General features: G+C 51.3%; 1 long non-coding RNA gene across 1 annotated transcript; it reads right to left on the reverse strand.

Annotated features, from left to right (window-relative positions):
* Positions 1–10,738: 10,738 nt before the first annotated feature.
* LOC120618479 (uncharacterized) lies at positions 10,739–19,713 on the reverse strand. Its single transcript, XR_005657262.1, has 3 exons — positions 19,537–19,713; positions 11,141–11,256; positions 10,739–10,820 (listed from the first exon to the last, which is right to left on the reverse strand). It is a non-coding gene; the product is annotated as an uncharacterized LOC120618479 (long non-coding RNA).
* Positions 19,714–23,386: the final 3,673 nt, after the last annotated feature.

Genomic DNA, 23,386 nt, shown 5'->3' on the forward strand with positions numbered 1-23,386 from the left:
TAAGCGTCTGACAAAATTTCTGACCTCTGTGTGCTCACAGGCTGTATCCCAGGGGAAAATGGGGTCAGTGAGGGAAGGGGGCGTGTCTTGCCCAAGGGGTTGGGAAGGGGCCACGTCAGAAAGAGCTCAGGGCCTGCATGTTGGGGACCCCCCTGGGCTCACTGCTTTGGCCTGCACCAGTCTCCAGGGCCAGCCCCTGAGCTAAGAGTACCTTTCACCTGTTTGTCAAATGAGGAAACTAAGGCACAGAGAGTCTTGAGTCCAAATAGGAGCTTGAAGAGCATGAAGGGGCCCTTCATGGATGGCAGGCAGGCGCCAGGAAGAGAAACTTCAGGCCACCAAGGGGCCGCCATGCTGGAGCCGGCCTTTCCAGGCCAGCATTTCCCCTGGTAGGAAACTTACATTTCGGGTGCTCTTGGGCACTGCATCAGTCAACAGAGAATCACATGATAGGAGAGTTGTTTTCTTTTCGAATGTCGTATGACTGGCTTGTCTCTGGCGCCATCTTTTAATTTTTTAAATACGCTATTATTTATAAAGCGCTTAATCTGAGACAGGCCTGACTCTAGGTGCTTTGTCTATTTCAACTCATCGACTCCATAAAACACCTATGAGGCAGGTGCAGTTCTGACCTATTTACAGAGGCGGGCAGCCAGGGCACAGCTACCAGGCGGCCCAGCAGAGATCCACAGGCGGCAGGCCTTGTCCCTGGGTTTCCGTGAAGAACCTCAGTCCACGAGAAAGTCTCTACTGGGTGCTAATGTGTCTTTAACACCTTGGTAGACTTGAGACTTATCTAGCTAATATCTACATTTTATATTTCTTGTGTTATTATTCATTTTTAAGTTTATGGACTCTTCAGGGCAACGAGAAGAGTTTTCCAAGTGGGACATCAATATGCAGTTTCCTCTTTAAATGAATGAATTCAAGGATGCAAAAGTGTAGAAAATTAAAGAAAATATTAAGTCCATCGCAGTTCAAAAGGGGAGGATTCTGCTCATGGAAAAATAAGGTCACCAAGGGCAAAAGGCAGAGATGCATTATCCCAGGGCCGGTGGCACATCCCCACCTCCAGAATTAACACCTTCCTGCCCACTACCATCTTTTTTGACCTGGACAGGGCATGGGAAAGGGTCCCACCATAGTGCCCAAGGGGGCTAGAGGAGGGAAGTGGACACTGGAAGAAGCTGAAAGAGGATGGGGTCCAGACCAGGTCCAGAGTGCACTTTGACTTTTTCCCCGCAAAAGCTAGAAACCCTAAAGCTGGACTTTCTGCCCTATAGGCCACAGGTCTGACAGCTGGTACCTGGAGAAGCTGGGGGAGGTAGGAGGCTTGGTCCCAGGGTGTTGTCCCCATACCCTGCCAGAGTCATCATCCATCGTTTTGCCTTCTCTCCTGGGATGCGCTTTTGCCTTCTCCTCCCCTGGGATGTGCTCTGGGCCCTTGGAGCAAATCTAACCTGCTGGGACTCAGTTTTCCTGTCTGGTGAATGGAATTTAAATGCCGGCCCACTGGCGTTACCAAGTAAGGTAAGGAAGGACTGAGGTAACATAGGAGAAAAGGCTCTGAGATGTTTGCTGCGAGCTTGAGAGAGTTGCCAAGAGGAACATCCCCACCACCACCACCACAATCTGGCATGTTGACAAGTCCCATGGCCACAACTTCAGCTAGATCCAGAATCCTCTCACTTCTCCTCTTCGTCCCCCACCCTGGTTTAGCCCCATTATGTCCCGCTTTGGCGCCCCGGCTCCTGTCCCCCTCACGGTGGCCCAAGAGTGCCTGGGACGTCCTGAGTCAGGGCACATCCCTCCTCTGTTCAAGAACCCTCCATGGCGCCCCGCTCACTCAAGTCCTCCGGAGGCTCCGAAGACCCTGCGAGCTCTGCCCTGTCGCCTCCCTGCCCTCGCCTCCTCCCTCTCTCCCCTCGGTCACTTGGCAACCGTTTTCCAGGCATGTTTGACCTCAGGGTCTGACCTTCCCAAGGGCTGTGTCTCTGCCTGGAGCACTCTGGCCCCAGATAACATCCTTGTTCCTTCCCTCCGGTCCTTCGTGTTTTTGCTCAAACACTCCCTGACCTACCTCCTGCCATCCTCTCCCACCCTCAGCAACCCCAGCTGATTCCCACTTTCCGCATTCTCTGTAGCCCCTCACCAGCCCCTCATAATGGAACTCACCTGCTTCCCTACCCCACAGACTGTCAGCCCAGAGGGTAGGATTTTGATCCCTTTGTGTCTCTGCACCCCCACAGGGCTCCACAGTTAGTGACCCCATCCTTGCCGCTGAAGAAAACCCCCTTTGACTTCCTGATCTGGCCCCTGCTAGAGTGTCAACATCATGCCTCCTTCTTCCTTGAAGTTCTCTGAACTTCCAGCCCCTACTGACCTATTTGGCAGCCCCTGGACAACCTCCTGGCCTCTGCTCCACAGTGGTGTGAGTCGGAGACAGGGGACCCCATTTGTCAGATGGGAAACAGGTACCTGGGGGTTTGGGCCACTGGCTCCAGATTTTCCAGCTAGAAAGGGGCTGAGCTGGAATTATTCAATCAAGAATAATAAGAGCATTATATATTATATTATGTTATAATTTTCATTATTATAGTCGCAACAGGAACAGATCATCATGGTGGTGATAGTGGTCACCCAGTGCCCACCATCTGCCTGGCCCTCTTCTAAGCACTTCACAGGGATTGAACTCACTTATCTTCCCAGGTGCCCTAGGAGGCAGGTGCTATGCTTTGCATTAGACAGACGGGGAAACTGAGGCACAGTCACAGAGCGCCCCCATCTCATATCAGAGGTCCAAGGCAAACCCCGTCTCTGCTACTTTTGGACCATGTGGTCTCAGGCGGTGAAGCGACCTCTCCGGGCCTCAGTTTCTCCATCTGTGAAATGGTTGGCAACTCGCGAGCACAGGTGAGGGTCACATGGGAATGAAGGACTCACAGGGCAGTAGCTCAGAGTGGACGTGCAGTCAGCATCAACAGTGGTTGAGTGCCATGCCCTCTGCCATGGAGGAGACAACGGGACCCCATTGATTTGCCCCCCTTCTTTTGTCACGAGCCAGGCCATGCCCAGCATCTTTGCAAGCCCCAGCTGAGGCGGGGGTCAGCTGGGGTCTCCAGAAGGAGGGGGGCATAACAGGAAGCCCCCTGCCTGGGAGACAATGGCAGAGGAAGGGGCCGGGCCAGCCCCCACACGGATGAGCTTAGCTGCCGGCTCCAGGAGGGCGGCAGAGCTATTGTGATGCCAGACAGCTGTCCCCAAGCCAGGAAGCCCCAGCAAGAGAGGGGAGAGGGTGGGAGGCTGATGGCCAGCCCTGACCCCAGACTCAGGAGCAAGCCAGACAATGGACCTTTTGTCTCCTCCTACAGGCTGGACACCTGGGTTCTCCCCAGGCCAGGCTCTCCGAGTCCACCTAACCAGGTGTTCCTGGTCAGACCCCACCCAGCCCCAGCTGGCAGCCTCCTAACCCCTGCCTCCCACCCAGCCTGGCCCAGAGAGTTGGGTGGGAAGCAGTGCTGAGCTGGGCCATATTTATAGTTCCCTGGCATTGCTGAGTGAACTCCTAAATATAGAAGCCAAGCTATTTGAGGCTTTGTCCTGGGGCAGTCAGGGTGGGAGTGCACCTCACGTGTGCCTCCCTGGCCTAGGTCCCCCAGACTTGCCTGGGCCTCTCAGTTTCCTGGGCCTAAAGCTGGGGAGAGATCTCAGGGCGGGGGCAGTATGTTTGTTTTAATAGGGGCGTACAGATAGAGACATGGTGGGGGAACCCAAAGTGATGCCAGGAGAAGCAAGAGTCTGTGCTGCCTCATGGGGCCACGTTCTGGGGGACGTAGGAGGAGGCTGTATTTGTAGCCTGTGTCCCAGCACCCAGTTCTTCTGCCTCCTTCTCCCGCAAACCGACTGTGGTAGGAAAAGGGGGTTGAGCTGTCACTCTAAGTGTTCTCTGCTTCTAGGAAATGAAATTTTACAGGAAGTGACAGGGGCAGCCCCAAACTCCAAACAAACCCCAGATCATAGCAACCCACTTCTCCTTCCCCATCAGCACTGAGCCCACTGGGTGCTGGAGGAGAGTGTGATGTGACGGGGTGGGGTGGGGTTATAAATAGCTGGTTTATAAGCCACTGCTGAGGAAGCCAGGTGGCCCCCAAGCAGAACAGAGAGGGTTCCTCATGGGGCAGCTGGACTTCAAAAGTATCCCCTGCTTCGTTCAACCCCTCTCAGCCATCACCAAGATTTAGGAAAGTTAGGGTGAACTGAGGAGTGAGTTGTTTAAATGATCTTCGAGGCAGTCCAGGAACATGACGGCCGTTAAGACTTTAATTGAACCTTAATGCTTTCTCAGCCACTGGATAAAGTGGATTGGAATATCACACAGCTGTGAAAAAGAGCCCCCAGCAATTGATGAGACAGCTGGATCTTAGCAACACATGTGTTTCCAGATTTTAAAAATCGAGTGAAGTGCAAACATCTTAATTAGCTTGATGGATTTCATAGTAGAATCTCCCCCCTGCCCGCCCCAGCTTTATTGAGGTGCAATTGACAAATAAAATTGTAATATATTTAAAGGGGGGGTAATTGTAATATATTTAAATCACCTGATGATTTCATCGTAGTAGAATCTTGAGCAAAAAACGAAGCCCCAAGAACCCCACATGAAAGCTACCTTTGTCATAAAGTTCAGGCATGGAGAAAACAAAACAGGATAAGGTTTCAGCATACAAACGTGTAAGAAAACAAACAGAAAAAATGAAGGCGAGAATATGAAGCAGAATTCGGGGTGGCGGAGAGAGAAAGCAGGGTCACATCTCAGTCTTTGGTGGGGGGCTGGCTCATGTGAGGGTCCCTTTCAGGATTTTAAAAATTAATGATTAAAATTAAAGCTGGTCATGAGTAGACCGATGGTCACAAGAATTATATTTACTTGATTCTGTGAATCTGGGGACATGTAAAGTTTTTCCGAAACTTTTAAAATGTTTCAAGTCTCTAATGAGAAGTGGTTAGAGGAAGCACAAGAAAGAGAGGTGGAAAGAAGTATGCAGGCTGGGGTTGGCGAGGGGGGAGGGACCGTTGAGAAAGAAGAGCATCTGGGGGTGGCTGTGGGTGTAGGGTGTAGGGGAACTGGCAGCAGCCACCAGGAAGCTGTACAGTACCAAGCTGAGAACACTCAGTGCCATTTCTGCTTCTTTCGCGAAGCTCTCAGCCTCTTCCTCATTCCGCAAGGGCTCCAAGGAGTGGTGGGCTGGGGCCGACACAGCCCAGCGAGGATGGGCTCTGGCTTCCCAGAGACCCAGCAAGGAGGTTCCGGAATGTGGGGCAAGGCAGGGAAAGAAAGGGGTCTAGGCTGAGTGGCCCGGTCAACCTTGCCCTGTGACTCAGTTTCTCCAGATGCCCCCAGCCCCGCCACTGTTTTCTGGGGTTGTGGGCAGTGGTGCTGATGGTTATGACCAGTCTCAGAGGAAGTGTGATGCATTCCAAGAGCCAGAGGCTTCAGTGCGAATAAGCGCCCCCCTCCTTCCGGCCCTTCACCAGCTGTGGCACTTCCTCAAAGAGCTGAACACAGAGTTCCCCTCTGACCTAGCGATTCTGCTCAGGTAGATACCTGAGAGAACCGAAAGCAGGGGCTCTGACAAGACCTTGTACGCATGTTCACAGCAGCGTGCTTTGCAGTTGCCAAAGGTGGAAACAAACCGAGCGTCCGGCGGCAGATAGATGGACGGACAAGATGTGGCGCATCCGTACAATAAAACAGTGTTCAGCCACCGAAAAGAGAGGAGGTCCGAGAGTGGTGGCGGTCGCCCAACAGTGTGAATGTGATGAATGCCACCGGGTTGTTCACTTTTAGATGGTCACTTTAAAAATAAATAAATGGTCACTTTCAATGTCATTGTGACTCTCGCTCCAATTTTAAAAAACCCTGAGTGGATAATGGCAGTGTTCCCCAGCCCCAGCCTGGGCATCTCTGCTGTCACAACCTCTCCATTGTGGCTCACAGGTTGCCACTCAGTTCATCTTTCCACTGTCTGAGATGAAGTAGGCTTTACCCTCCTTCCTTTTACAGATCTGACTGTCACTCATTCACTCAACAAACACTGCATGCCAGGAGCTGTTCTGGGCACCGGGGGTGTAGGTACGAACAAGCCAGAGCAAAACCTCTGCCCCATGGGGCTGACATTTCCGCGTGGGAGGTCACGAACATGATACACGAGGACACAGAGGAGAGCGGCAGGGCTGGGAACATTGAGCAGGTTGACGGAGGAGGGAGAGCTTGCCCAACTAAAGCGGGTGGTCAGGGAAGGTCTCACTGAGAAGGTGACAGTACAGGAAATACCTGAAGAGAGTGATGAGAGACGAGCCATGAAGATGTCTGTGGCAGAGTGTTCCAGGCAGCGGGAAAAGCCTGTGCAAAGGCCCTAAGGCTGGAGAATGCCTGGTGTGGAAGAGCAAGGACGGCTGTGTGGCTGAAGCCGAGCAAGCGAGGGGGAGACAAGTGGGAGAGAAGGCTGGCGAGGTGATGGGGTGACATCGTGTGCAGAGAGCAATGAGGTCAGAGGTGATAGTCAAAATGTTTAACACCCAGCCAGGAGCGGAGGCTGACCAGCTAGAACAGCATCATCGCCCTCGGGTGATTGTCTCCTTCCCCCTCATCTCCGAGGGTCTCCTCTGAGTGCCTGGGGGACTGCGACCCTCCACGGCAGCTCCCACCACTCCAGGGGCAGCACATACCTCCCCACACTAGACCTGAGCCAGAAAGGACACGTGTCACTTTACAGGTGGGGAAACTGAGGCTAGAGTGGAGCCGATCACTCAGGGTCATGTAAATACAGGCAGAGCTGGGGACCCTCACGCTCTCTACTACACCGGGGTGGGGACGTGGACTCTGGTGACTTCCTGTGTCCAACGCCCATCATCGCTTACCTGGAACAGCACAATCACCACCCTGTCCTCCCATCCCCCACCCCCGCATCCACCATCACCCCCCACAGCAGCCATAGGGCACATGTGAGCACCCGAGTCAGGGAATATCCCTCCTCTGCTCAAGAACTCTCCATGGCTCCCACCCCACTCAGAGCAAAAGTCCAAGTCCTCCTGCAAGGCCCTGAACCCTCTGCCCTGTGCCCGCCCTGCCCTTACCACCTCCTGCTCTCCTTCTCGTACCCTCTGCTCCTTAAACACGTCAGGCACGTTCCCGCCTCAGGGCCTTCGCACGGGCCGTCCCTCTGCCCGCGCCAGCCTTCCTTCCCCAGCGTTCCACACATTGCCTCACCCAGGGCCTTTAGGTCTTTGCTCAAATGTCACCTCACTGAGACCTCCTCTGACCCACTCCTTAAAACTGCAACCCTCTCCAGTCCCCTGTAACCTGCTGTAACCAAAGCAGTGATCTTCAGGTCACTTGGTTCTACCATTCACTGTCCTCCTCCCTCTAGTGCACTTGCCGTGATCATGGCTATGTTCCCGCACCTTCCCTGGCACCTGGTACACAGTTAGCGCTCAGTCACGGCCACGTAAACGAATGTCAACGTCTGAGCGATTGCAGCTATGTCTTTGACACCTTTAAATATGTCGGTGATTTCTTTCCATTTTCTTTTATTTATTCTCCCTTTCATCTTTCTTCTTAACAAAAAGAAGAGTCTCTGATCCACTGCTGGATTGGAGGGTTAGGCTGAGGCTCTCAGGGCCCTGGGAGCGAGCGGCTCCCTATATTTTGCTCCTGGGTGCCTCACTCTCCTTCCCCTGGTCCCAGTTCCAAGCCTTCAGCAGGCAGCTGCATTAACCAAATTTACTATCACCCCCACCACCCCCGCCAATGTCATTCTTAATTTTTTTTTTTTTTGGCGGCTTTCCACTTATGGAAATGGCCCTGGCTTCCTTTTGTGGCAGTGGAATAAGTTTCCTTTCAAAATAAATTCATTCAAGAATTTTAAAAAAGGAAAAGCAAGTTGATTGAAAGAACAATCTGTGGTCCGCGGAGAGAGGAATGAATGATGTTTGTGAACTGCCAATCAACTCCACGTTACAGGAGGAGAGGGACGGGGTGGCGTATCTGGGTTCTGTGTACAGTTGTGACACTGCGTTGGTCAAGTGTCCTGTATGTGATACCACCAGGAGCTGGGAAGGGAAGAGGGCAAACAAACGGCATCGTTCGGGACCTCTTTTGAGATCATTTACTGTTGACACCCCCATATCTGGGAGCATTAGTGTCACTGGGGTTTTCAGTGGCCCCTAATGCAGGTCTTGGTGCTGAGTGACAAAGTTCAGTGTCAGGGATCCCCCAGCCTGCCTGGTACCCATGAGGTCAGGTGGCCTTGGCACTGTGACCTAAGCTTTCCTTGAAATGGAGTCATTAAAACCCCAAGACAAATGGCCAATAAGCACATGAAAAGATGCTCAACATCACTAAGTCAGGGAAATGCACATCCAGACCACAAGGAGCTAACACCTCACTTCGATTAGGATGACTACTACAAACAAACAAAAGATAACAAGGGCTGATGAGGATGTGGGGAAACTGGAACCTTCACGCACTGTTGGTGGGAATGTAAAAGGGTGCAGCCACTGTGGAAACTGTATGGAAGTTCCTTAAAAATTAAATACAGAATTAGCACGTGATCTAGCAGTTCTGCTTCTGGGTAGATTCCCAAAATAATCGAAAGCAGCATCTCAAAGAAATACTTGTACACCCATGTTCACAGCAGCATTACTCGCAAAAGCTAAAAAGTGGAAGCCACCCAAGTTTCCATCGATAGATGAATGGATAAACAAAATGTGGTGTGTATACATACAATGGAATATTATTCCGCCTTTAAAAGGAAGGAAATTCTGATACATATTATAACATGGACAAACCTTGATGACATTACGCTCAGTGAAAGAAACCAGTCACAGAAAGACAAATACTTCATGATTCCACTTATATGACATATCTAAAGTAGTCTAAGTCATAGAAACAGAAAGTAAAATGGTGGTTGCCAGGGGTGGGAGGAGGGGGAATGGGGAGTTAGCATTTAGTAGGTGTAGAGTTTCAGTTTTGAAAGATGAAAAAGTTTTGGAGGTTAGTTGCACAACAATGTACATTTAAAAACGGTTAAGATGGTAAGTTCTGTTACGTGTTTTTTACTACTTAAATTTTTTTTTTAAAGGAAGGAAATTCTGACACATGCTTCAACGTGAATGATCCTTGAGGACATTATGCTGAGTGAAATAAGCTAGTCACAAAAGGACAAATACTGTATGACTCCACTTATATGAGGTCTCTGGGAGTCAAACTCCTAGAGACAAGAAGTAGAATGGTGGGTGCTGGGTGCCGGAGGTGAGGGATGGCGAGTTAGTGTTTAATGGGTACAGAGTTTCAGTTTGTGAAGATGAGAAAGTTCTGGAGATGGATGGTGGTGACGGCTGCATAACAATGTGAATGTACTTAAAGCCACTGAACCGTCCACTTAAAAATGATTAAGATGGTAAATTTCATGTTATGTGTATTTTACCACATTAAAGAATACAAGGCAGATGTTAAGACAAATGTTTCTTCCTTGCCCAGACAGTAGTAGTCAGATAAGAAGGGAAATCTCTGATGTTTGAAACCCCTGAGATTTGGGGTTTGCTTGTTACCACAGTAGAATTGAGCCCTCCCTGACTCAGATGTGGCCGGTGACACCCGAGTGCTCTCCTGTGGGTGCTGATGTCCTCTGACTGTGAACCCAGGGCTGGAACTAGGGTGAGAACTAAGGCACTCGCCTCAGGAGCAAGACTTAAAGGGGGTGCCAAATAAGTCAATAGTCAGGATGACTATTTGTCCTTTTCACTCAGCATCATATTCTCAAGGGTTATCCACGTTGTAGCATATATCGGAATTTCCTTCCTTTTTAAAAAAATATTCAAATGCAACGTTTTAAAAAATCAAAATTAACGCAAAATACTCATGACGAATGAAATAGAAAAATTTTAAACGAAGATGGAATCTGTCACAGAGATGCGCCGAAACATTTTGGGACTGAGACAAAGGGACAAATCAATCTTTGTGCCTCATTCGTCTCACTCTAGTCGTGAATCCCTGTAATGCTCTGCCTGGGGGCTTTTTATGGCCCATATGGCCAAAGGTCAAAATTCATATGACGTTAACATCCCTGAGAAAAACTCTACATCGCTTTTGGTGGATCAATACCCCAGGTCCCTCACTCCCTCAAGTTTGTGTCCTACACACTCTCTGAGAGGTCCCCAGAGGGACTGAGTCCAAGGTGCCCAGTACAGATATGTGCTTATTCACACTCTTAGTATTTGCTGTCTATGTCTCCTTATCTCACTTTCCTTCTTTACTCATGCTTTCTAAGATGACGATCTAGTGAAATAGCTTCACTTAATCCTTGTCTCAGGCTCTGCAGTTGGAGGAAGCCAGCTCAAGGCAGATGTCTATTACAATTTTATGCCAACATGGCAAACACTATAATTCTTGGTTTCTCTCTTAACCTCTGGCCAAACCTGCTGCATTAGTGATTTATTGCTGTGCAACAAATTTTTCCAAATGTAAGGGCTTAAAACAACAGCAAACAATTATGATCTCACAGTTTCTCTGGGCCAGGAATTGAGTGTGGCTTCCCTGGTTTCTCTACCTCACGATCTCTTATGGGCTGCCATCCAGGTGTAGGCTGGGGCTGCAGTGTCAGCTAAAGGCTTGATAAGGGAAAGGTCCACTTTCAAGCTCACTTCGGTGTTGTTGGCAGGATTCGGTTCCTCTCTGGCTGTTGAGGCAGTGGCTCTCAGCTCCTTACCACGTGGGCCTCTCCCCAGGCCAACTCACAACCTGGCAGCTGGCTTCATCAGAGCTAGCAAGAGAGAGAGACAGTGGGAGTGAGATGGAAATCTCAATCTTTCGTAACCTAATCTTGAAGGTGACATCCCGTCACCTTGGTCTTATTCTGTTGTTAGAAAAGGGTCGAAAGGCCCTGCCCATACTCAAAGGGAGGGGATTCCACAGGGAGCAGATATCAGGAAGCAGGGAGCATGGGGTTATCTTGGAGTCTGTCCACTGATTTTCCCCTTCTTAGTATATAGTTCCACCACCAGCTCAGTTGTTCAGGCCCCAAGTTGGGGTGTCCTCCTGGACTCCTCTCTTCCTGTCATCCTGTCCACAAGGCATTCTAACCTGGCTCCAGATGGTCCTGCTGATCTCGCCTCCTTCCTTCATCCTATGCTGTTCTTCACTTTCTGGTGGCATGGCCCTGGGTGAGCAACACCACCTGTCTGCTTTAGTCTCCCCACCTGTAAAACCGGAACATGAACATGAGTTCCTTTCATAGCTCTTCGGGAGATGGATGGGCTGGTGTATTAATGACCAGAAAGGCTTCTACAAGTATTAGCTTCTAAGTGTCGGTCACTCTGTCTCCCCAGTAGCTAGAGCAGGGTCTGGCAGGTCAGTGCTCAGTTAAGAGCCAATGAATTATGAAGACCCCTTCTGAGGCCTTTGACATGGAGAGGCAGGAGGGGACCAGAGAATCCCAGATGGCAGGAAGGACAAGAGAGGTCCCAGGGAGGGTTGGTTGCTGGCACTGTGGCTCTGGCCACACACAGGCCCTGCCAAGTTTACTTAGGACTGCCCGGAAAGCCAGGCCTGCTGTGGCCACTGGGAGAGAGGTCCCAGGAATGGCAGAACTGGGTAGGGAAGGAAGGGAGGTGGGGAATCAAATCCCACGGTCAGGGCTCCCAGGAGGAAGTGTGTGGGAGGCCTGGGGGTAGGGGTCAGGGCAGCAGAGCCCGGGTTGTGGTGTGGGCGGGCCCTGGGAGCTCCAAAGAAAGCCTGTGCCAATCGGTGGCTGGCCGGGCCTGGCCTGGGGGCAGGATGGCTCCCTTCTGCAGGATGCCCTGGAGATGCCACTGGGTTCCTGGACACAGCCTTTCCCCCTCCCAAGGGAGGAATGTGCTGCCTCCCCACCCCCTGGCCCTAGACTCTTCCACATAAGGCTTTTGGGGTGCTCATGCCATATGAGTTCAGGACAAAGGAATCAGAAGCAGCGCATGGGCTGAGTCCCCAGGGAGGAGAAGTTCTGGAAACGAGGCTAAAAGGAAGAGAGCAGAGCCAAAGGGAGCTCTGGGAATGTGGACTTGAGAGGGAGCGGGAGGAGGCGCCTGGCTGTGAGCAGCCTCTGCCCTGGTGACACCCACACTGCCAGAGCTCTCAGAGTTAGGGCCATACCTCAGCTGGAGGTGAAGGCCACTGCAGACCTATGTGCGACCTGGGCACCTCCCTCTGCCTCTCTGGGCCTCAGGGTCATTCTTAGTGGCCCAGGCGCTCAGGTCAAAATACTTGGGGTCATCCATGTCTCTGTCTGTCTCTGTCCCTCTCTCTATCTCTTCCCGCCCCCTAGCCCGCCTCCCACATCAGCAAACCCTGAGGTCTCTACTTTCAAAATCCACCTAGAATCCACCAACTTTTCACCTCGTCCTCGGTCCTACCCTGGACTAGCCCCATCAGCTCTGACTTGGACCAGCGCAGTCCCCTCTGCCTTGATCTTTCAGCTGCCACTTTCACCCCACTACAGGCTGTTCCCCTACACAGTGGCCAGAGGGCAACCGTAAACACACGAGTCAGGGCACATCCCTCCTCTGCTCAAGAACCCTCTGTGGCTCCCACCGCACTCAAAAGTGAAAGTCCTCCCCATGACTCACGAGGCTTTGCACAAGCAGCCCCGTCACCTCCTCTCACTGTCCCCCTCACTTCCTCTCACTGTTCCCCTCACTATTCCCTCCAGCCCCACTGGCCTTCTCATCGTTCCTGGCACCTTCCCTCCCTCGGGCCTTTGCATTTGTGATTTCCTCTGCCTGGTACCCGCCTCCGCTAGATCTCTACTCGGCTCTCTCCACACCTCCTTCAGGTCTTCACTCAAATGCCGTCTCCTCAGAGAGCCTTCTCTTCTTCCCAGACCCCTGACTTCAAACCGCGCTCTTCTGTGCCTACTTTATTTTCGGTAACACGTTGCTCTCTGACACTCCGTAGATTTTAGTTTTTGATCTCGTTTGCTGTCTGTCTCCCCAGGAGAATGTCAGCCTCATGAGGACAGGGCTTGCCATCTATCTCGTTCCCTGCCGTGTCCCCAGTGTTTGGAACAGGATTTGGCGCTGCAGGTACCTGTCGATTTAATTGACGGAATGGTGACATTCTCATCTTTGAATTGTCGGGGTGACTTTTTTATAGCTTTATCTAGGTGTTGGTATAGCATATAATGCACCTGCTGTATGCAATATAGTTAAGAGGATTTCTAGTAAGCTTACTGAGTTATACAGCTGTCATCATAATCCAGTGTTTGAAATGCTTCATCACCCCAAAAGTTTTCTCATTTCCCCTTTGCAATCTACCTTCACTCTCCTCCCCTGCCTCAGGCAACCACTGGTCTGCTTTCTGTCTCTATAGCTTTGCCTTCTCTAGAAATTTTACAAAAGTGGAATCATACAAGATATAGCATTTTGTGTCTGGCTTCTTTTACTCAGTATGTTTTTGAGTGCTGGACGAGTGTGACAAGATGCTGGAGCAGCTGGGTGAGTGTCCTCAACAGGTCTGTGGGGGCTGCTGGAGACCCACCCAGCCTCACCCTCCCCACTAGCACCCGCTCAGACTTCAGAGCGAGGTAGGCCCTGACAAGGCAGGCCAAAGGTTGCCCCAGAGTAGGGAGGTTCATCCCTGTTGCTATGTGTATCAGTAGTTTGTTCTTTTTCATTGGTGAGTAATATTCCATTGCATGGGTAGACCACATTTTTTTCATTCATTCATCTGTTGGTGGACATCTGGATCGTTCCCACCTCTTGATAATTATGTGAATGATGCTGCTGTGAACACTCCTGCACAAGTTTTTGTGTGGACGTATGCTTTCATTTCCAGATCACAGAGTAAATGTATACTTAGTTTTTTAAAGAAACTGTCAGATTGTTTTCCTAAGTGAGGGTATCATTTTGCATCTTTACCATGAGTGGTTAAGGATTCCAGGGCCTCCATCCTCGCTAACACTGAGAATTATCAGTCTTTTTACTGTTAGCTCCTCCTGTCGGTGTGTGCAGTGTGATCCCACTGCAGTTTTAATTTGCATTTCTTTAATGACCAGTGTTGAGGATCCTTTCCTATCCTTAGCCACCCATACAGTCTCTTTGCTAAAGTATCTATTCAAATCCTTTTTTAAGCTGCGTTTTGGTTTTCTTATTATTGAGTTTTTAAAAAGTATATTTTTCATTTGTTTCTTGCTAGTATATAAAAATAGAATTTGTTTTAATATATTGACCTTGTATCCAAGGACCTTGCTAAATTCACTTAATTCTATTAGTTTATTAGATTTTTTTAGATCTGCTAGTTACGTAATTGTGTCGTTCACAAATAGTAAAGGTTTTATTTATTGTATTTCAATTTTTAATTTTCCATTATCTATCTTTTCTGTCTTCGTTGCCCTGGGTAGGTCCTCTGGAACAATGTTGAAGAGACGTGGTGATGTCAGCCATCACAATTAAGTTTGATATTTGCTGTGGGGTTTTTTGTAGCTACCTTATATCAGAGTTTAGAAGTTCCCTTCTATCTTGCTTAGAGTTTGAAATATGAATGGTGGTTGTGTCTTACTATTGAGTTTTGAAGGTTCTTTACATTTTGTGGATACAAGTCCTTTATCAGATATATGATTTGTACATATTTCCCCTGCTCTGTGTCTTATCTTTTCATTTTTCTGATGTCTTTCAAAGAGAACAAGTTTTCATTTTGATGAAGTCCAAGTTATGTTTTCTTTTATGGATCATGCTTTTGGTGACAAATCTAAGAAATCTTCACCTAAGTCAAGGTCACGAAGAGTTCCTTGTTCGTTTTCTCCTAGGAGTTTTATAGTTGTAGGTTTTACCTTTAGGTCTAGGATCCATTTAGGGTTACTTTTTGTGGAGGATGTAAAGTAAGATCTAAGTTCCTTTTTTTTTTTTTTTTTGCACGTGTCTATATTATTCTTGGGCAAATGAGAAGGGAGATTATTGCTGTTTCTGGTGGAGTTAACAGCTCAAGTTCCCCTGGCTGTGACTCTCCCACAGCAGCCAGGGCAGCACTGCAACAGAAAAAACCATAGGATCCTGCCCAAACAGGATGTTGCCCAACCCTTAGGGCTGAAATCCAACCTCAAGGGTCCTTATCAGCACCATCACAGCTCTATCCACTGGGCCCCAGCCCTACCCCTTCCTATGGCTTTGGCCTCGGGCAGGAGCCTTGATATCCAAACAGAGGAAGGTGCCCTCAAGTCCCCTACCCAACCTCTGTGCCTTCTCAAAGGGGGAGGCCCCTATCTCCACAGCCTTTCCCTCTTGGGTCTGGGCCAGGGGCTGGGTGACCCAGGTTCCCTCCCCTACCCCATCCACAAGCTATGTCAGGCCTCTATGCCCCTAGCCACACCTGTTTCCACCAATTTGGAGAGCAAAGAGCAAACATTCCCAGCAGCCCTGCCCAAGTGTGCCCTGGCTTAGGGTGGGGCTGGGGGCTCCTTGTCCCCTGGTGACCTGTCCTCCCAGGCCCTCACCCCACCTGTGCCTCTCCCCATCCATGGTGGGAAAAGGCAACAAACCAAACCACAGGGGGAGGGGACGGCAGCCAACCTGTGGGACACTAATTCCCTGCCGGGGTGAAGGACTAGCTCACCCTGAGGCCAAATCCAGTTGTTTATACAAAAAATATCTCTGTGTATACATGCTGCTGCTTTGTTTGTCTGACCATCCCTCTGACCCGTCTATTCTTCCTGTGAACACCTCGGTCAGGTCGGATCCCATCACGGGTCTGCTCAGAACCTTCTGTGGCTCCCACCTCACCCAGGGTAAAATCCAAAATCCTCCCCAAGACCCACAAGGCCCTGCATGATTCGCCCATCACTCCACGCCTTACCTCCCACCCTCCCCCTCACTCACTCCCTCTGGCCACACAGGCCCCCTCACTGCTCCCCAAACACACCAGCGATGCTCCAGCCTCAGAGCCTTTGTACTGGCTTTTCCCTCTGCCTGAAATGCCCTTTCCCAGATATTTTCATTTCTTCGGCCTCGAGTCTTGGCTCAGATACCACCTCCTGTTTAAAATCACGGCTCCCTTTCCCCAGCCGTCTCTATCCTTTTTCCTTGCTTTAATTTTCTGTATAGTACATGTCACCTAATATCACTGTAATTCACATTTTTACCTAGAGTGTCAGCCCCACAAAGGCAGGGATTTTTCTCTTGTTTACTGCTGTATCCCCAGCACCCAGACCAGGGCCAGGCACACAGTAGGCGATCAACAAATGCCCGTTGAATAAATTGTCTTCTCTTCCACCCTTTATCTGCTTGGGCCCAGTGTGGCTGGCTCCGCCCCCATAGCCAGGAGTGGTCACATGACCCAGGCCTGGCCAGTAAGCACATTCTATCCTTTCTGGCCAGAGTGATTGGTTCCTAAATGACATGTGACCCCCAGTCGGTCCAATGAGAGGTAGCCAAAGGAGAGTACTTTGTTTGAGCCCCTGGATCCAGCTATGCCTGAAGTCAACATATCTTTAACTTTTCAGTTACATGAAACAATAAATTCTGTGCTTTTTTTTTTTTTTTGTCAGTTTGGGTTTGGATTTTTACTTGCAACTAAAGTGATCCTGATGGATTTTTTCCTTCCTCCTTCCTCTCTAGCTCCTTCCCTTTCTCTCTCTCTTCTTTTCTCCCTTCATCCCTCCTTTTCTCTCTCTTCCCCTCCCTCCCTCTTTTCCTCCCTTTTTTCCTTCTATCTCTAATTCATACCCCCACCCTAGCCTGGACCACCATCCCCCCAACACACAGACAAATCAGAACTGTACTTTTCACCTTCCTGCCAAACAGCCCTCCTCCCACCACTCCCTCGCTCTACCTCCCCAGGCCCATCCCTCCCCAACGCTAGGCTTGTGGGACTCTGCCAAATGCGAGTGTGAATCCCAGCTCCCTGACTAGAGGGCTGCGTGCACTCAGTGACTTCGCCTCTCTGGGTCCCAGTTTCTCCACCTGTAAAATGAGCATAGCATCCTGACCACTGTTCTCAGGTCTGCCTCCTCTCTAACCTCTTTCGACAGTGTCACCCGAGCTTCACTCTTGCCTGCCCTGCCAGCTCACTGTTAGCGAGTTCTGCTCAGAATCCCCTGAGCCCATCCTGTGGCCCACAGAAGGAAGTCCCACTGCATCCTGGCCTCTGGGGCCACCATAGTCAGGGCTCAGGACCATGTAGGGACTGTTGACATCACCCCCATTTTATGGATGAGAAAACTGAGCCCTAGGTCACTCAGCTAGGATATAAATAAGGCTGTGTTTTCTCAGAGGGGTAAAAGCATGATCAGCCAGAGAAATCTTGGAGAGGGAGTGGTTCCTGGGGAGACAGAATAGTCAGGGAGGGCTCCCTGGAGGAGATGAGGTTTTAAAACCAGAGCTTCCCAGACCCAGCACCATCAGGAGAAAGTAAGCCAGGCAGGGGGAGTTGCAAGAAACTACAAGGACAAAGGAAATCCCTATGGTGGGAACCACCGTGGTGTGTTTAGGGCCCAGCAAAGGGGTCAGGAGGAAAGCAGGGAGGTGGTTAGGACCTAATACCGGCATTGCTGTGAGCCCAGGCAGAGGGCACCAGGAGGAGCATGGTGCCTGGAGGGGCTGAGTGAGCTTCCACTGAGGGCTGTCACCTTGGTGCCTACCAGGGCTTCCTCTCCATGAGGACAGCTGTTCTTGGCATGCTTCATTCTGCTCACTCTTAGTGCCTAGTTCATGCGACTTTGCCCCCATTTAACAGATGAGAAAATTGAGGCTCCTAAAAGGTCTCCAGGCCTTGCTGCCCCTCAGGTAAAACAGAGTCTTAGGAGTCTGGGTGTCACCTGGGGTCCTTAAAACCAGCTCTTGGCCACTTCTTCCAGGAAGCCTCCCTAGCTTTCTCTGGCCAGAGACCGCCTTCCTCTGAACTCAGCCCTTGCCTGTGTCAGCCCCAGAAGGTGGGGTTTCTGCAGGCAGACTGGTGGTTTCAGGTCTTCCTGACTTTGCTCTGCCCACCACACACCTCTATGCAGGGAAACTGGGGAGAGCGGGGGGCTTCTGGGAGGGAAAATATTTTGGTTCTCAGAAGGCTTGAGAACTGCCTGATTCCCAACTGATTAGGAGTAATTAACCCTTCGAAAGGCAGTAATTAAGTCTGTGCCTCTGAAACCATAATTAGAAGCTCCAGGAGGCCCCGCCTCCCCTCCCCAAGAGCCAAGAAGTACCCAAAGCTGAGGCAGCAGGGACTGGGGACAAGGCTCTGTTCTCCTCCTAGAGCCGAAGGAGACCCACAGCCTTCCTCCTGGTACCCCCAAGACAGGGACGCGGGGAACAGCATTCATGGAACACGCGCACATCCTTGCACAGTCCCTTTTGAGGTTATCAAGCCACACGGGGGATTTTGCTCTTTATGGGGGATGAAGGCATGGAGATTGGGCTGGACTAGGGTCTGGGTTGTGGGGTTGCCAAAAATCCTTGAGGGCTTTTCCCTCTGGCCAAGAGGAGCTAAAACAGGGACCGGAGCCTCAAAGGGGGATGAGGATGCCTGAGATCCACGCTGGCCACTGGGGCCTGGGAAGGGGTCAGAGAGGACAGGGGATGCCCCCTGGTGGAAGCAGTCCCCACAGCCAAGACTCATTGGTCCCAGGAGCCAGACTGGCTGTGTGGTTCCCAGCTCCCTCAGGGGGCCAAGAAGCGGGGCTTTGTTAGCAGAGAAGGTCCAGGGGTCCCAGTGCCCACAGACTGCTTGGTGTGGGGCAGCTGGCATACAAGGAACTCTGGACATGTAGAGCCACACAAGCTCCCTGCTTGGCCCCTGTCTCAACAATCTAACCCCTGGTATTCCCCAAGGAGCCGCTCAGGACAATTTAGGGTCCCCCGTCCCCCGTCTTCCATCAGTCACCGCTTAGTTCCTAGTCACTGCACATGCCCCTTGGTAGCGTAATTGGAGTCAATATCATCAGAGACAAAGGCCAGGGAGACTGAGGTGGGGAACATGGGCTGGGGCATTTCTCTGTGGGGGACACCTGATCCTGAGCCGGTGTGGAGGGTGGGGAGGGTGGAGCAGGGGGTATCTGCGTGGAGCTCGGTGGTGATGAGGGCTTTCGGCTCAGAGTGAGCTTTATTCTTCTCTCATTTGTAGGGTCAAATTTGTCTGCAAAAGGGGCTTTGACGTCCCACCCCACCTCACTCATTAATCCTAAGCTCTGGCCAATCCCACCGCCTTTCTTGTTGTCCAGCACCCCAAGCTCCTTTCTGCCCTAAGGACTTTGCGCTCGCTGTGCCTTCCGCGGAGCCTTCACGCCCCTCTTTTGCCATGACCGAGGCCATATGCCTCTCAAGCCTCAGCGTGCACGTCGTGTCCTCACAGGGCCCTTCCTATTCGCCTTATCCAGAGCAGGCTGCCCCTCCTGTTACATCCCTCTGTTTATTTTCTTCTCTAAAACGCTTATCCCCACCAGCAATGGCCTCCAGCCTCGTGGTCCCTTCCTCTTCTGTCTTCCCCTAGACCATAAACTCTAGAAGGGCAGGGAGGTTTACCTGTTCTGTTCCTTCTGTGTCTTCTGAACCCAGAACAGAGCACGGTACACAAGTAGGTGCTTAATAAATATTTGCTGTTGGTGGTGGTGTCTAAAGGGACGACAAGGTTAGCGTGAAAATTGCTGCTGGGAAAAGCGGAACGTGGAGAATTGGCAAGTGCGGCCTGTTTTGTATACTGATGGGGGCCCTGGGAGGAGTGAAACTCGAGCCACGCGACCCACTTTCCCAGGAGTCGCACGCACATCCCCCCGGTGGCCCACAGGTGGCGCGCGTTCCCCGCGCTGCAGCGGCGGGAAACAGAGGTGGGAAAATCCAAGTGTTGCGTGGGGGAGGAGACACCTCCGGATTTAGCCCCTTCCCCTGTCCATCTCCTAGAATGTGAACCCCCAGCCCTGGGACCTTGCTTCGATCCCAACTCCTGGGGTCTGAGAAGCACGAGGATGGAGGCTGAGGGTTCGGGGACCTGAGGGCTCCACCCCTCTGTCCCCTGCATGCTCCTGCTCCCCACAAAACTAGTGAAGCGGGCCCCATGCCTGGGGGAGGGGTAAGTGGAGGAAAGCGCTTACTACGCCCGTGTCCCGCCCTTAGAGCCGGGCAGAGTGCAGGATCTTCGTTGGGCTCTCGGTGCGCACTTGTAGTATAGTGAATAGGGGAATCCCCATTTTACAGGTGGCGAAACTGATACTCAGGGAGGCCGCATGGCGTGCCCAGGTTCACAGAGTCAGAAAATGGTGAGGCTGCGGTTGGTGCCCCAGGTAAGTCGACTCCAGGATCACAGTGTTTAAAAAACATTTAAAGGTGGATCTCTTAGTTACCCACAGTGATACAGGAATCCCTCTGGAAAGCTGAAGTCTTCTGTGCCTCTGCTTACCTGAGCCCTCAGACAGCGGGTAAGGAGTGCCCTTCCAGCCTGCTTCCTCTGCCTTCACACACATACCTGGGGCAGGGCGGGTCTGTGTTTCTAGCTGGGTCACTGAACATAAACTTCCCCTCTCTGGGCTTCAGTTTTTTTATCTGTAAAGTGGGCTTCATGGTCACTGAACTATCTCTCCAGATGGCTGTGAAGATTGAATGAATTATTCCTACAAAAGCCCTTCGAGCAGAGCCAGGCACATGCGCGGTGCCCAGACAGGTCCCCTATGGTGATCAACACACCCTGGTGGGAACCACACCAGGCTTGAATGTTTCTGCTAATTTCTCTAATACAAGGGCCAGTACAAGTGTGTCTCTGTGGTCTCTGGCCACCTGGGAACCCCACTGCGTGTCTGTGTTTGATGTGCGTGCACTCAGCCATTTCCATGTGGGGGCCAGTGGGTGTGCCAGGGTGTGTGAGGCAGCTTGTTCTTGTAGTCCAGGGTTCTCATCCTCAGCATTTGACATTGGTGCTGGATCATTCCCTGCTGTGGGGGGCGCTGTTCTGTGCTCTGTACGGCGTTGAGCTGCATCCCTGGCCTCCACCTACTGAATGCTAGTAACTGCCCCCCAATTGTGACAACCCAAAATGTCTGCAAACCTTGCCAAACATCCACAGAGTAGCAAAATCACCCCTTTTGAGAACCACTGCTGAATACCCTTCCGGCGCGTGCACACATTGGTCAGTGCACACACATGCATTTCTACTGTGGCTGCCTCGATCAGGTTTTCCCCAGGGACAGGCCCCGACACAAGGATTAGAGGGCACTGAGTTTATCTGGGCGATGTAATGGTCTGAATGTGTGTGTCCTCCCCAAATTCATATTTCGAAATCCTGACCCCCAGTGTGATGGTGTTAGGAGGCGGGACCTTTGGGAAGTGACGAGGTCACGAAGGTAGAGTCCCAGTGAGTGGGACTAGTATCCTTTATGAGGGACCCCAGAGAGCTCCCTTGCCCCTTCTACCATGTGAGGACACAGTGAGAAGATGGCCATCTCTGAACCTGGAAGAGAGCCTTCATCAGAACCCCACCTTGATCTTGGACTTCTAGCCCCAGAACTGTCAGAAAGAAATGTCTGTTGTTCATAAGCCACCGGGTCTCTGGTGTTTTTGTTATAGCAGCCTGAGCTGAACAAGACAGGTGACGTTCGCAGGGAGCTTGGGGAGGGGAGAAGGAAGGGAGACAGGGCCGGGTCTCTCTGGGGACCTCTGGGATTCTGTGCGGACCGTGTACCCACCTGGAGAGGAAGCTAGGGTATTTATCCAGTAAGTCTCTCCCGCCTTTGGTCAAAGTCTTCTCCTGGGGCATTCATTCCTGCACCATGGCTCCTGGCCATGTGCAGTGCAGTGGTCAGATGTCAGGCTCAGTAGCATCTGTGCCAAGGGGAATGAGTGTGGTGGGGGTTACCTACCTTCCGTGTGGCCGTTCCTGGGGGAGTCTCTGGGCTGTCTGAGCCAGGCTGCAGGAGCCCACCTCAATTTCTGCAGCAGGCTGTGTGTGTATTTGGTGTGGCAGTGTGTGTTTATCTGCCGTGCATGTGTTTGCGTCTGTATTTATCTGGCACGAGTACGCCTTCTTTGTTTTCCCTTCTGCTCCGTCTCCGCGAACGTGGGGGAAACTTCTGTTTTTAATCAGGGGCCGGGGAATGTCTAGTCGCCACGGTAGCAACAGCATTATTAATTAGGCCGATAGGAAATGATCTTTCTGAGCCTTCCATGAGGTTGGGCCCAAGGTTCCCCTGTCCTGGGACCCTCTCAGAGGGAGCAGCAACTGGGAGGCACCTTTCCTATTCCCCGTGTGCCAAAGAGGGAAACTGAGGCACACGGCTGCAGGAGTCCTCTCAGTCGATAGCCAGGGAAAGGGAGTTAACACCTACTGGAAACTAGTTATGTTCAAGGCATTTTACATGCATAAAAGTTTCACGAATCCCCTTGCACATAGAAGTAAAGGAATTCTCGTTCCCGTTTATAGATGAGGGAACTGAGGCACTGGGTGGGACCCACAGCTCACGTGAGACTGGAGGCTCTCAGCTCTCCAAGGCTTGACTCCCTGTTCTGTCAAATGACAACCACTTCTGAAGCTGTCCAGGGCTGCTGGGTCCGCCTCTGTGCCTCAGTTTCCCCTTCTGGTTACAGTGAGGCCTTCTCTGTTGGCCCTTCGGAGGCTAAATAATCGATGTTGCCTGGCAGGGTGCCAGCTTCTCATACTTTCCTTCCTCCGTTGCTCCAGGCCCAGGGGCCTGGCTGGCTCTGTGAGCACAGGTATTATTTAGTGTTAATTAATAACCCCCATGAGGAGGGGCAGTGCCTGTGGATCCCTAAGCTCTGAAAGACATAGAGGCTGACTTGGGTCCCTGGTGTGTGGCGATTGGAGGCTGGGGACGGGAAAGGGCGTATGCCAGGAGCAGGGCCCACAGACAGCACCACCCCGATGGACTTAATTGGTCCGGGTCGCTCCCTGACCCAAACCCGGGGGGCCGAGACCCACGCCTTCATCTTCCTGTGGCTGAAGAACCACATCTGGGCTGGCGGGGACTCTCACCCCATTATCTTGGAGATGGAGCTCATGATTCCCAGAAAGGTCACATGTTGGGCTCAAATCCCTGCTCTGGCACCTGCCGTGTGACCTGAGGCATGTTGCTTAGCCCCTCCTTGCCTCAGTTTCCTCATCTATGACATGAGGGATTTCTGCCTTGCAGGGTTGTTGGAAAATATAAATGACTACGTGTATTTCGCAGCAGGTGTACACTGTCAGTTTTCCCATCTGTAAAACGGGGCTAACCCAGTATAGGCTTCATGAGATCGTTGCAAAAATTAAATAAAATATGCCCCTAAAATGCTTAACACAGTGCTGGGCATATTATAAGTGTGCAACGAAACTGGCGAAATCAAGAGAGATTTTTGCTTGCGCCAAAGCTTGGAGGTGTGGAGGTTGAAG

Source organism: Pteropus medius, unplaced genomic scaffold, assembly GCF_902729225.1.
Source record: "Pteropus medius unplaced genomic scaffold, Ma_sr-lr_union100, whole genome shotgun sequence".
Taxonomy (NCBI): Eukaryota; Metazoa; Chordata; class Mammalia; order Chiroptera; family Pteropodidae; genus Pteropus; species Pteropus medius.